The sequence below is a fragment of the Staurois parvus genome, unplaced genomic scaffold (assembly GCF_062004578.1).
Source record: "Staurois parvus isolate SC_StPar_1 unplaced genomic scaffold, SC_StPar_1.0 ptg000415l, whole genome shotgun sequence".
Taxonomy (NCBI): domain Eukaryota; kingdom Metazoa; phylum Chordata; class Amphibia; order Anura; family Ranidae; genus Staurois; species Staurois parvus.
This window is the reverse complement of record NW_028318211.1, coordinates 1,709,681-1,723,393: the sequence shown is the minus strand read 5'-3', so window position 1 is coordinate 1,723,393 and position 13,713 is coordinate 1,709,681. Positions and strand designations below refer to the sequence as shown.

Here is a 13,713-nt window from a genome sequence, read left to right as displayed (position 1 = left end):
AACACCCAGAAAGGTGGCTTTAAATTAGTTTTGATATCATAGTTTTCCCCTGGGTGACTATAGCTCACCTGTTTACCAGCTTTCCTTATGAGGGATTTTGTTCCATTGGAACAGCAATATTTCAGTTCCAGAGAGAACATTAAATATTTAGAGATTAGGATTAGTAGCAATGACAATTAGATATCACATAAATGAGAAGCTAATAACCCTGATCTCTAAGCATTACATAGTTAGTTATTGGGGTTATTAGCTTCTTAAGGTGATATTTTTCATTTGATTACTTAGCTGTTGATAAATGAGGAAAATAAATTTTTAAATTTTTAAATAATAATTCAAGAATTCATGCCTTTGTAGAACACAGAAAGCAGAATTAGGCATCAGCTAAACTGCTTGATATCACTTTGCTGAAAATTGCTTGGAATTGGGTGATTTTTTTGGTGAAAATGTTTCTATAACTAAATACATTATTATTATTATTATACAGGATTTATATAGCGCCAATAGTTTGCTCAGCGCTTTACATTACAATGGGAGACCGTACACGAGACAGTACAGTAACAATACGATTCAATACATGAGGGGTTCGAGGGCCCTGCCCCTTGGAGCTTACAATCTAGGAGGGAGGGGATAGTGGTAGAGGAGGAAATAACTGTGGGGGATGGAGTGGTAGGAAGAGTGGAGGAGCTCAGTAATTAGCTGAGGGCGGGGTAGGCTTCCCTGAAGAGATAGGTTTTCAGGGTGCGCCTAAAGGTGAGGAGAGTAGGTGATAGTCTGATGGATTGGGGTAGGGAGTTCCAGAGGATGGGGGAAGCCCTGGAGAAGTCCTGGAGGCGGGCATGGGAGGAGGAGACTAGGAAACTAGGAAGTAGGAGGTCTTGTGAGGAGTGGAGAGTACATTTTGGATGGTATTTGGATACAAGATTGGTGATGTAGTTTGGGGCAGTATTATGAACAGCTTTGTATGTCAATGTTAGCATTTTGAATTTTATCCGTTGGGCAATCGGAAGCCAGTGGAGGGATTGGCAGAGGGGGGTGGCGGAGCAGTTTGTGAGGTGGATGAGTCTGGCCGCAGCATTCAAGATGGACTGAAGCGGGGATAGCCTGTGTTAGGGTAAGGCAGTGAGGAGGGAGTTGCAATAGTCAAGTCATGATATGATAAGGGAGTGAATGAGTTGCTTTGTAGTTTCTGGAGTTAGGAACGTGCGTATTTTGGAGATGTTGCGGAGGTGAAGTCTACATAAGTTAGTCAGCGATTGGACTTGGGGCTGGAAGGACAGATTGGAGTTTAGGATGACACCTAGTACTCTGGCTTGAGGGGAGGGACTGATGGTGGTGTTGTTGGTCTTGATGGAGAAGTCAGGAGGGGCGCAGGCTGGGGGGAAAACTAGGAGCTCAGTTTTGGAAAGATTTAGTTTGAGGAAGTGGAGTGACATCCAATCCGATATGTCGCTCAGTAGGCTTGTGTTATGGGTGGAGACTGAAGGGGTGAGGGGTAGATAGATAGATTTGCGTGTCGTTGGCATAGTTGAAGCCGTGAGAGTATATCAATTGGCCAAGGGAGGAGGTGTAGATGGAGAAGAGAAGGGGCCCAAGGACAGAACCTTGAGGGACCCCAACAGAGAGGGGGAGTGAAGAGGAGGTGGCATCATTGTAGGTAACGCTGAAGGAGCGCTGTGATAGATAGGAAGGGAGCCAGGAGAGGGCGGAGTCTCTGAGGCCAAGAGAGTGAAGTTTTTTTTTGAGGAGGGGGTAGTCAACTGTGTCGAAAGCCGCAGAGAGGTCGAGGAGTAGGAGCACTGAATAGTGGCCATTAGATTTGGCGGTTAGCAGGTCGTTGGTGAGTTTTAGTAGAGCAGTTTCGGTGGAGTGTAGGGGGCGGAAGCCAGACTGTAGGGAATCAAGGAGGTTGTTGTCGGAAAGGTGGGAACTCAGGCGATTGTAGACTAAGCGCTCTAGGAGTTTGGATGTAAATGGCAGCAGGGAGTTGGGTCTAAGGTTGTTCAGGTCAATGGGATCCAGGGAGGGTTTTTTAAATATGGGAGTGATGTGCGCGTGCTTTCAAATACAGTTAAATCAATAGGTGAAATGTTGGAGGCCTAAGGTGGTGTATGGTTGTTTTAAGGCTTTTAATGGGTTTGAATAGCTCCTTAATATCTTCTTTACGTTCTTAATGTTCATTTGTTTATTTTGGGTAAAGTTTTGGGTGTTTTTATTAGTTGAAGTTGTTTAGACAATAAGGGGAAATTTACTAAAACTGGTGTGCTCAGAATCGGGTGCAATTAAACCTGGAAATTGATTGGTTTCTGTGCAGAGCTGCATCAGATTTTGCACTCTCTAGTTTTAGTGAATAACCCCCTAAGTGTTAAAAAATAGAAGACAAAATAGCACCTATATACATGTATGTTTTACTGTTACTTGAGGGTTTTTAACATACAACATCATGCAAATTACGTTTTTATTCTTTAACTTGTTCAAGTTACTATTTAGAGTTGGGAGGGCAGTTGCAGATGCTTCCTCAAGTACTTTTTCCTTTAGCAGTCTCCAGAAGGGGAGACTCTTTCAACACACATCCCAAGGGTCCCAGCCAAATGAAGACAGAACTCAGTACCCCCATCCCTATGTGCAAGAGGCCAAGGAACTAAGAAATAGTGTACCAAATATTTTTTTATCTCTCCGGCTCACACCACTAGGGCAAGTCAACTAAGAAGCTATTGAGGTTCAGCTCAATATTCACACATCTTGGTTTTAGGGTATCAAGTTTATAAATCCACTGTTCCACGTTTTGTCGCAACTGCCATTTCATATGTGTAGCTCTCCATCCAGAAGTCACATTTTCTACCACCCCCAAGGCTTGAATTGTCATGGCTAAGGATGAGCCAAACATACCCGTGTTTGATTGGGGGCAGCATGACTAAAGTTTGGGTGCCAAATCCAAACTCCATTGAAGTCAATTTTATAGGCAAATAGGCAAGGGATTTTCAAACAAATGGTATGGGGGTGGCTAGGGCACTGCCCTAGGGAACATGTACCAAAGCCCAAAAAAATGTTCTAAAAGTTTGGTGGCAGGGAGCAGTGATGCATGGTCCCTCTTCACACCCATAGCAGACCCTCATAAAGTATAAGAGTCTGGTATATATTTTTAGGGGAAACCCCACACCATTTTTTGTGCAGGGGTCCTCCATTGACATCTACTCAATATCAGACCCTCATCTAATCATCTAGGCTAAGGGTCTGGTATAGATGAAAAGGCTGAAGCTGTCATTTGCCAGAAATTTAGGTGCTACTCTTATCTGTAAACGTCAATTTGGCTGTAGTCGGTTGAATACACTGTACAGGTGTACCATTTCACAGGTAGGTTAAGGACATCCCCCAAGCATGTCATTTAACTACTTCATCCCTTGACATACTGGAGTTTGTTATTGTTTTGATCAACCAGCTCCCAGATATAATGTAAAAGTGTATAGCTGCCTGATGATGTTTACAGTGCAGGTGGTGTGTCACCCCTCCCCTTTCCCCATTGTGATAGAAATAGAATGAAAAAAATAAAATGTAATAATACTAATAAAGAGGTTAAATATAACCCCTGTGACCCAGCACACACCCAACAAATGCTAATGCTAGCACAGGGTGCATAAGTGTATGTAGATCGCGATTGCACCACACATGTGATGTATTGCCACAAATGTTGGAGTGACATCACTAATTCTAGGGCCATAATTCATGGGTAATTTTTACTGATGAGTTGTAAAGGCTTCTAAAGCATTGTCTACGGAGAATTCTAGGTTCCGTAATTTTTTGCGATATCATGGGCATACATACTGTAATTTTGGGACTTGACATGTTTGGTATCTTATTTTAATATTTTGTTCTTGCTAACACTAAAATTAATTTAATTGCAACTGCTATCTTTTTACATCTCTAGGGCCTCTGCTTTCAGAGCATATATAATGTTCTGGGGGTTTTAAGTAATTTTATAGCCACAAATGTAGATTTTTACATGTAAAAAATGAAAAATTTGTTTACCTAAAATCAAAAGCATAAAAAGCACAAGGGACATACCTTACAATGGGGGTCGGCAAGTCATCAATCATAATCGACCTGTCGACCATGGAGAGCTGACAGGTCACGACCGTGACTCTGTTTCCCCCCAGTCTTGGCCTCTCTGATGTTACCTGCAGCAAAGAGCAGGAGACAGCATAGTGTTGGATGGAGGGCGGGGGTGGGAGCTGCTCAGTGATTGGTTGCTAGGCGGTCTTAGCATCCAATCGCCAGCCTGGTATTATGAACTCTGGCAACTCCCGCTCACGCGTTCCACCCAGGAGAACTGGTCTCTGCTCTACTCTACACACGCTCGCAGGTAGGAAGTGCTACTTGTGTGTGAGGTACAGTATGTGAAGGAGAAAGAGAAGAATTTGTAGGGGGGGGGCAGAGGAGACACTGTAGGAGGAGGGACACAAGAGACACTGTGGGAGGGCGCAGAAGAGACACGGTGGGGTGGCAGAGGAGACACTGTGTGAGGGGGAGCAGAAGAGACACTGTGGGTGGGGCAGAGGAGACACTGTGGGAGGGGGGCAGAAGAAAAACTGTGGGAGGGGGGGACACAGGAGACACTGAGGAAGGACAGAGGAGACACTGTGGGAGGGGGACAGAGGAGACACTGTGGGAGGAGGGGCAGAGGAGAAACTGTTGGAGGGGGGACAGAGGAAACTACAGTGGGGGGGATTCCAATGAGAAAAGGACAGAGGACACTGCTATGGGGCAGGGTAGAGAACACAACAGAGTTGGGGACATTGATGTGTAGGGGCAGAGAACAATGGTTTGGGGGACAGGACACAACTTGGAGGGAAGGAGGCAGAGGATATGACAGTTGGGGGAATGTGGTGTGAAGGGGTGCAGAGGACACTGCTTTGGGGGGTACAGGACACTACTGTGGAGGGAGGGGGCAAGGGACACTACAGTGGAGGTGTGATGTGAAGGGGGAAGAGGACACAACATTGGGGGGTACAAGACACTACTGTAGGGATAGGGGCAGAGGAAACTACAGTGGGGGGGTGATGTGAAGGGGCAGAGGACACTGCATTGGGGGTACAGGACACTAGAGTTGTGGGTGATGCAAAGGGGGGCAGAGGACACTACTGTGAGGGGTGATTTTGTTTTTTAGGGGCCCCCTGGGGATCTTTGTTTTACTCCATGTTGTCCAGGTTGATCTCAACCTCTGAAAGGTAGCCTACCCCTGCCGTAAAATTAGTACGATGTGTCTCATGTGCTGATTCTTCTTCTTTTAGAAGAAATCTTCCACTATCCGACCCCCTGCTGCCATAATCTTTACGTGTGGCAGGGGTTAATACAAATAAAGTACCCTGCTCTTTTCCTGACTCATGTGAGTGTCATGTGTTATCTTCTTTTCCGCTTGTTTTGCAGCTGTTTGCATAGTCTTTCTTTTGCTTAATATTTGTTTTCTTCCCTGGCTCTAGTGGTTGCGGCCTCTCATGGCGGCTGGAATGCATATGTATTCCAAACCGCCACTAGTCTTCCAGCTGGTGGCCACTGGACTGTTCTGCACATGCGCAGGGCAAGATCAAGGCTTGATTCGTGCATGTGCAGTTTTGGAAACGAGCCACACAAACGCACAGTCACCCTTGGGTTGCTCGGAGACTCGGCGCATGTGCTCTACAGACAACAGTGGCATCAAGGAGGCAGGGGAATTAAAATCACATATCCCCTTGCAATATAGGATCTCTGTGGGCACCAGTGCAGTAGTTTTCCCCGTGCCTGAGAAAGCGGACTAACAGGTACATATCCTCTTTGTTTAAAGCGTTACTAAACCCAGGACTCTGCATTCACTATATCTGGTCTCCCACAGTACAAAGAACATGGAAATACAATTTTAGTAAATATAAACTGCTAAATACCTTTTCTCATCAGCAGTTATAGCAGTCTTGTGACTTCTATCAGTGTCTGGCTGAGCACTGGTTAAAGCTTGTAGGAGGAGTTTTCTTTCTCCCCTGATTGTCCTATGAGGCTGCAGGACCACTGACCCTCTGTCTGGACAGTGCTGATTGATCCTGTGCTGATCACATGCACTTTCCCAAGAAAAAAAAACTCTTTAGCAATACACACCAAACTCAGCATGCACAGGTTGCCCCCAAGGCTCTGTTCTATCAGCAGATGGATTGGGGACAGTAGAAGAAGAGGAGGATCAGCGAAGACAGGATCAAACATCTTTTTTACACAATGCAGAGGATTAACCCCTTGGGTTCCACAGTGAGTATAACAAGCATGCTTTACTGCATATACAGACTGATTTTACTGTTGTGGGTTTAGTAACACTTTAACACTTGTGGCCTGCTGTTTCCCTGTCCATTGTATTTATGTACAATATGGCTTTTGTTTTAGGGCATGCAGTTATTCTGGGTTTGTTGGTCCCTGGCATTATAAATGTGTGACCGCCCCCTTGTGCTCAGCCCTCGCGTAGCAGGTAGAAAGGCAAGGTTGTTTTCTTTCCTCCTCTAGTAGGGCCTCAGGGGTTTAACTTTCTTTTTTGTGTTCTTTAGCCCTTCTTGGTCTGCTCTCCATTTCTTAATGCGTCACAATTGTTTCTTTTTCAAATCAAAACACCGTGGGTTCCTGTCAAGATCTAGGCATCACAGGAGAAGCTCTGAATCCTCCTTAAGGCACAGCTCTTGGCCATTGGTGGCTTCAGCTGTCAATCACCGAGTCCTGGCCAGAGATTCCCCACCAGCACCCAGCAATCGCTGAGGAACACTGACAGAAGAGAGGTCTGTATGTAAACAATACAGATCTCTCCCGTTAGCACCAGCATGCTGCTTTGTATTGCTTTGCATAGCAGAGCAATACAAAGCAGTGTGCTTACATAGTAAAGCACATGCAGACAACACAGTAAAACAGCACACAGTTAACGCTTTGATCGCCCCAGATTTTAACCCCTTCCTGCCCAGTGTCATCAGTACAGTGCCAGTGCTTTATATTAGCACTGATCACTGTATTAGTGTCACTGGGGATGTCAGTGGTAGTTAGTCAGTTCCCACCCAGTGTCATAAATGCCCGCCGCAGTAGAGCAGTCTCTCTATAAGGCGCTGATTGCTGCCGTTACTAGGATAAAAAAAATAAAATAAATACCAGTATACTGTATATACCGCCATTTGTAGATGCTATAACTTTCATGTAAACCAATACATTTTCACAAAATAAACTTATATATAAATATATATATAAAATCGAGCGCAGTATGAGGATGTAGATAGGGTAGCTGCTGGCACAAAAGGCACCTCGTGAACCTCCAGAGTAATGGTAAAATATGAAAGTGCAGCGCTAACTTAAACAATGATTACACATAAGATAGATCCTATTTGAATGTGGATCAGCAAAAAAGACGGCGTCAGTTCATCAGATGTGCTAAATACGTATACAGTCTCCAACACTTGAAGAGCCAGGGATAGTAGATATCAGAAATGATAAAGAAAAGCCAAGTAATGCACTGACCAGATAGCGCAAGTTAAAGCGCATGGGACATTTAAGACCTGTCCCTGGTACTCAGCCACTGTATCACTGGAGCAAGGCGGTGTCATCTATAGGGTGACCACTAGATGTCATCTGTCCGGATGGAAGCTGTGTTCAGCCACTGTGTTGATGGATCAGGTGGGTGTTGTCTGTAGGGTGACCACTAGATGTCATCGGTTCCAGGGGAAACTGTATCACGGATCCAGGGACGTCACTGCAGATGTGTTCTTGTTAGGCACAATCCCAGGACCTACTGGATTTACAGGCTCCCCAGAAATAAAGAGCCCGTGGAAAAAGGCCTCAAATAGTGTGATAACGTTTATTTAAAATTGAACAATCAGAAAAGAACTTACTTAGCAAAGGTACAGCTGCTTATAAACGGCCAGACCGGAGGTACATGTACATAAGATAAACATAGCTTGGCACTTCCCTCAGTGCCAAGCTATGTTTATCTTATGTACATGTACCTCCGGTCTGGCCGTTTATAAGCAGCTGTACCTTTGCTAAGTAAGTTCTTTTCTGATTGTTCAATTTTAAATAAACGTTATCACACTATTTGAGGCCTTTTTCCACGGGCTCTTTATTTCTGGGGAGCCTGTAAATCCAGTAGGTCCTGGGATTGTGCCTAACAAGAACACATCTGCAGTGACGTCCCTGGATCCGTGATACAGTTTCCCCTGGAACCGATGACATCTAGTGGTCACCCTACAGACAACACCCACCTGATCCATCAACACAGTGGCTGAACACAGCTTCCATCCGGACAGATGACATCTAGTGGTCACCCTATAGATGACACCGCCTTGCTCCAGTGATACAGTGGCTGAGTACCAGGGACAGGTCTTAAATGTCCCATGCGCTTTAACTTGCGCTATCTGGTCAGTGCATTACTTGGCTTTTCTTTATCATTTCTGATATCTACTATCCCTGGCTCTTCAAGTGTTGGAGACTGTATACGTATTTAGCACATCTGATGAACTGACGCCGTCTTTTTTGCTGATCCACATTCAAATAGGATCTATCTTATGTGTAATCATTGTTTAAGTTAGCGCTGCACTTTAATACATTTTCACGTATTGGTTTTTTTTTTAGCAAAGACATGTAGCAGAATACATTTTTGCCTAAATTTATGATGAAATTTGATTTTTAAAATTTTTTTACTGGATATGTTTTATTGAAAAAAGTCAAAAATATCCTTTTTTCAAAATTGTCAGGTTTTTTTGTTTATTGCACAAAAAATAAAAAATGCAGAGGCGATCAAATACCATCGAAAAAAACCTCCATTTGTGAGGAAAAAGGGCATAAATTTCATTTGAGTGCAGCGTTGCATGACTGTGCAATTGTCAGTTAAAGTAACGCAGCGAAGTATAGCAAAAAATGGCCTGGTCAGGAAGGGGGTAAATCCTCTGGAGGGCAAGTGGTTAAAGGATAAGTTCACCTTCGGGAACATGTTACATGTTTTTAGGGTGGAACAATGTATGGGCAGACAGCTTACACTGACAGTCTGAAGGAATCGTGCATGGCACCAGTGATCTGCTGGTCGCTGGTGCAATGCTTTATATGCTCCTAAAAGAATGGCCTAGACAGGTGAATTAATATGGACCGCAAAAGAATCTATGTGATGGTGCGACCATGTCCAAAGCCAAGCTGAAGAGTGTCTTGGAAGGTGTAGCCAGAGGCTCAGCCATCCAAGAGCTGAAGCTTACGTTGATGTTTCTGGGTGAGATCCTGATTGACATCATCCTCTCTGTGGCTTGGGTTCTGCTCTGGTTTGTTACAGCTTCACATGCATTGTGGCCAGGGGCGGACTGACCATTTGGAAACTTGGGCACTGCCCGAGGGCCCGGGATCAGTAGGGGGCCCCACTTGATGCCCCTGGTACCTTTTTCATAGGCTTTTTTGAGTTTGGGCAAGGACACAGGGGCCCCATGATCCCCTATTTCCCGGGGGCCCCATGAGTTGTCAGTCCACACCTGATTGTGGCTGTGTCCTTAGCTCACTGATCCCACCTCTAAGCAGGCTTGGTGTAAGATCTCCTTTGAGGGTCTTCATTCTTGCTTAGCAAGTTGGATAATGCTATAGCCTGAGCCACAGATGGCTAGTTGAAGTTGTTTTCCTCAGGACCTTGCTAGGTCAGAATAGGTCTCATTTCTGGAGACAGAGCTCAGATCGCATGAGAGAGGTGCACTCTTACAGATCTGGCCATGAATTCAAGAAGAATTGAAGCCAGTCATCTTTTCAGAAGTTGACCAAAGGATCAGCCTCAGGAATCCGGGAGGTTCAAACTCCTCTTGAGAGTAGGCCCGCTCAGGCACACTAGGTGGGGTTACAGCTGCTCCATTGTTGGCATGTCTGGGGGGGTCTCAATCTCAGACAGTTGGGTCATCAAGATGGTCTCTTCAGGACATGAGTGGATCTTCAAGTGCTCTCCCCTTCCCAGATTTGTGCCTATGGAGCTATCTCATTCTGACGAAAAGATTTACAAACTCCTGGCTGTTTTCTATAACATAGCAAATCTTCAATTTTTAAGTTCAGGTCCACTTTAATGTTGAGTTTAGGTAGTAAATATTAATTTTTAATTGTATGACCACAAAAGATGTACAACCCCTGGCAAAAAGTATGGAATCACCACTCTTGGAAAATGTTCATTAAATTGTTTAATTGTGTAGAAAAAAAACAATTACAGACATGCCTTAAAACTATTTTCATTTAACATTCCAACCTTCTGGCTTTAAGAAATACTTGCTGATTGACATGAATCATGGCTCCAACATAAGAGATGTCAGTTGAAACAAAGGAGAGGATAATAAAACTTCTTCAAGAAGGTAAATCATCATGGAAAGTTGCAAAAGATGTTGGTTGTTCCCAGTCTGCTGTGCCAGTCTAAAATCTGGACCAAGTACAAATTAAATGGGAAGGTTGTAAAAGGAAAGCGTGTCAGTAGACCAAGGAAGACATCAAAGCATCAAGATAGAAAATGCACAACAACACAAATGAGGAACAAATGGGCAGAAACTGGAGTCAATGTCCGTGACTGAAATGTAAGACATCGCCTAAAGTAAATGGGATTTGCATACAGAAAAGCCAAACGAAAACCATCATTAACACCTAAACATGGACTGTGGATGACTGGATGAAAGTGATATTCATTGATGAATCACGAGTCTGCATTGGACAGGGTGATGTTGCTGGAACATTTGTTTGGTGCCGTTCCAATGAAATGTATAAAGAAAACATGCAAATTTCCACAATCATTGATGATATGGGGTTGCATGTCAGGTAAAGGTATGGGGGAGATGACAATCATTAAATCATCAATAAATGCATAAGTTTACATTGATATTTTGGACACTTTTCTTACTCCGTCAATTGAGAGGATATTTGGTGATGATGATCCTTTTTCAGGATAATAATGCATCTTGCCATAGGCAAAATCCGTGAAAACTTTCCTTCAAGAAAGACGTACAATGTCAATTGCATGGAATGCAAATAGTACGGACTGAGGTCCGTACTACTGAAAATCTATGGTGGAAATGAAATAAAATGGTCCATGACAAGGCTCCAACCTGCAAAGCTGATCTGGCACCTGCAATAAGAGAAAGTTGGAGCCGGATTGATGAAGAATAATGTTTGTTGATAGTAAAACTATGCCCCAGAGAATTAAGCTGTTATAAAAGCCAGAGGTGGTGCAACAAAGTACTAGTGGTGTACTGGAGTGGTTTTTTTCATGATTCCATACTATTTTCCTCATATTTGAGTGATTCTATATTTTTTCCTCTGCTTGATCTGCAAAAACAGTTGCAACTGACTATGGTTTTCTTTCTTTTTTATTTTTTTAAGTGTTTCTTAAAGCCAGAAGGTTGGAATGTTAAATGAAAATAGTTTTGAGGCATGTCTGTCATTAGTTCTTTTTCTACACAATTAAACAATTAAATGAACATTTCGCAAGAGTGGTGATTCCATACTTTTTACCAGAGGTTGTACATGGGCTGCATTCTAATCATAAAGTCTGGTCCGAAGTAAAAAACTGGAACAGAATGGACAGAGAGACATCATGACTGGGGTTAAAAGGGGAGTGGTAAATATGGGTGGAGTTTCTAAGAGTTTAAAGGATGCAGAGGTGGGGGTACTGACCTTATAAGTGAGGCTGGACAGGACGGGTGATATCTGCACAGGGCTGTAGGCAAGACTGTCTCAGGAGATTTCAGTAGGAAGACAGTAGTTAAGGTGAAAGTTAAATAAAGTGGCTGTTGTGGCCATTAACCCCTTCGCACAGACGCCTCTCTGCCCTTTAAGGGGTTTCTGACACCAGGAGGTAGGGTCATGTGACCGCTGTGATTGGCTGTCATGGCGGACACATGATAGGAAAGGTCCCGATCACAAGGAGAGATCGGGACCTTTCCGTGGGATGCCGACACATGTGCTGGCAGTGCTCAGGGCGCGCACTCTCAGCACATGTTTGTTTACAAATGGCACGCAAACATGCAGGTGCTCGTCGTCAAGCCCCAGCCACTGAGAGGCCGCATATTTGCGCAAGCTCAGCGTGAAGAGGTTAAATTCCAGTTGGTGTCAGTGTGCTATTTATTTATTTGTTATTTGGTGGCAAGGTCAGGTGGTGGGGTTGCCAGGCAAAATGGGGGGCCTAAAGTCATCTTTTATACTCTAGTTATGTTTTAAAAATAGTTTTCCCTTATTCTACCCATGGAAACCTAGCAGAGATTTTACCATTCCACCACACTCTACAAAAACTTTTTAAAAAGTATTGTTTGGAGTTAGGCGATAAAACATTAAAACAAAAATATTTCTAATATTTTATTTATGTGTGCAGATGAGGCAACAAACTGTTTTTGCCCTGAATGCATTTCCATAAAGCCTGTTTTATTTCCTTGTTTCTAAGGCAATAAATAAATGGATTCAAAAGAGGAGTCAAAATGGAATAGAACACAGAGATCAACTTGTCCTGTTCAAAGGAATAACTTTCTCTTGGCCTAACATACATAAAAATAACAGCCCCAAAATATATTATAACCACAGTCAGATGGGAGCCACAGGTGGAGAATACTTTCTGACGCCCTACTGTGGATGGTATTTTAAAAATAGCAGAAATAATGCTGATGTATGACAAAAGAATGAATGCAAGGCAACTAAAAATAATGATCCACATTAAGCTGAAAAAATAGGATTTAATCAGGGATGTATCAGTACATGAAAGCTTTAATAATGGTGAAACATCACAAAAGTAATGGTTAATGACATTCGGTCCACAAAAAGATAATCTTGCCAAGAAGATCACAGGTAGCAAAGAACCAAGGAAGATACCCAGCCAACAGCCACATGCTAGGCCCCAACAAACCTTTGAGGTTACAATGGTATTATAACGTAAGGGATGGCATATAGCCACATATCGATCATATGCCATAATGGTCAATAGGAAGTGCTCTATTCCTCCAAGTAGAAAGAAAAAATAGCACTGAGTAAAGCAAGCTCCAATAGATATTTTGTTTGTGTTGGTTAGAAAACCTAGGAGCAGCTTAGGTACTGTCACTGTTATGTAGCAAATCTGCATGAATGCAAAGTTGCTGAGAAAAAAGTACATAGGACGACGAAGGTGACTGTCAGCTTGAATTACAGTAATGATTACAATATTCCCTGTCACTGTTAATACATAGGAAATGAAGAAGATAAAAAAAGGAAGTGCTGAAAATTTGGACTTGTTGGAAATCCCACTAGTATAAATTCTGTCACAGCACTTTTATTCCAGAAATTCCAATTTTGCATTGTATTCTAAGGCAATCCTAATAATAAAAAAAATTTAACTTTTACACATAGTTAAATATTCCCATAATAAACGTTAACAAATTTGCTTCATGTTAGCTTAAGAAGATGATTATTTTAGATTTTTTTAAAACTAGGTACTAAATAATAACACAACAGTATTCATTGTCCCATTCATTATGACTATTCAAATATAGAAAATCCACACTTACGTCTATTAATATTATAGTGTTAATTTAAGAAATGTATGGATTAATGATATTCGTAACATCATTATCTCATTAAAGTAAAACTTCACTGCATCTGAGTACCACAAATAATGCTATGTAATTTGTTTTTAATATTCAAAGCAAACTCATACATGCATCCATGTCTCCATGCTTTATTTCCCTGAGAAATCACTTTGAAAAACAACCC

At 42.8% G+C, this 13,713-nt stretch overlaps 1 pseudogene; it reads right to left on the bottom strand.

Annotated features, from left to right (window-relative positions):
- Window positions 1-12,337: 12,337 nt before the first annotated feature.
- Window positions 12,338-13,403, bottom strand: LOC149454827 (olfactory receptor 6B1-like; annotated as a pseudogene).
- Between the last annotated feature and the right edge of the window lie 310 nt (window positions 13,404-13,713).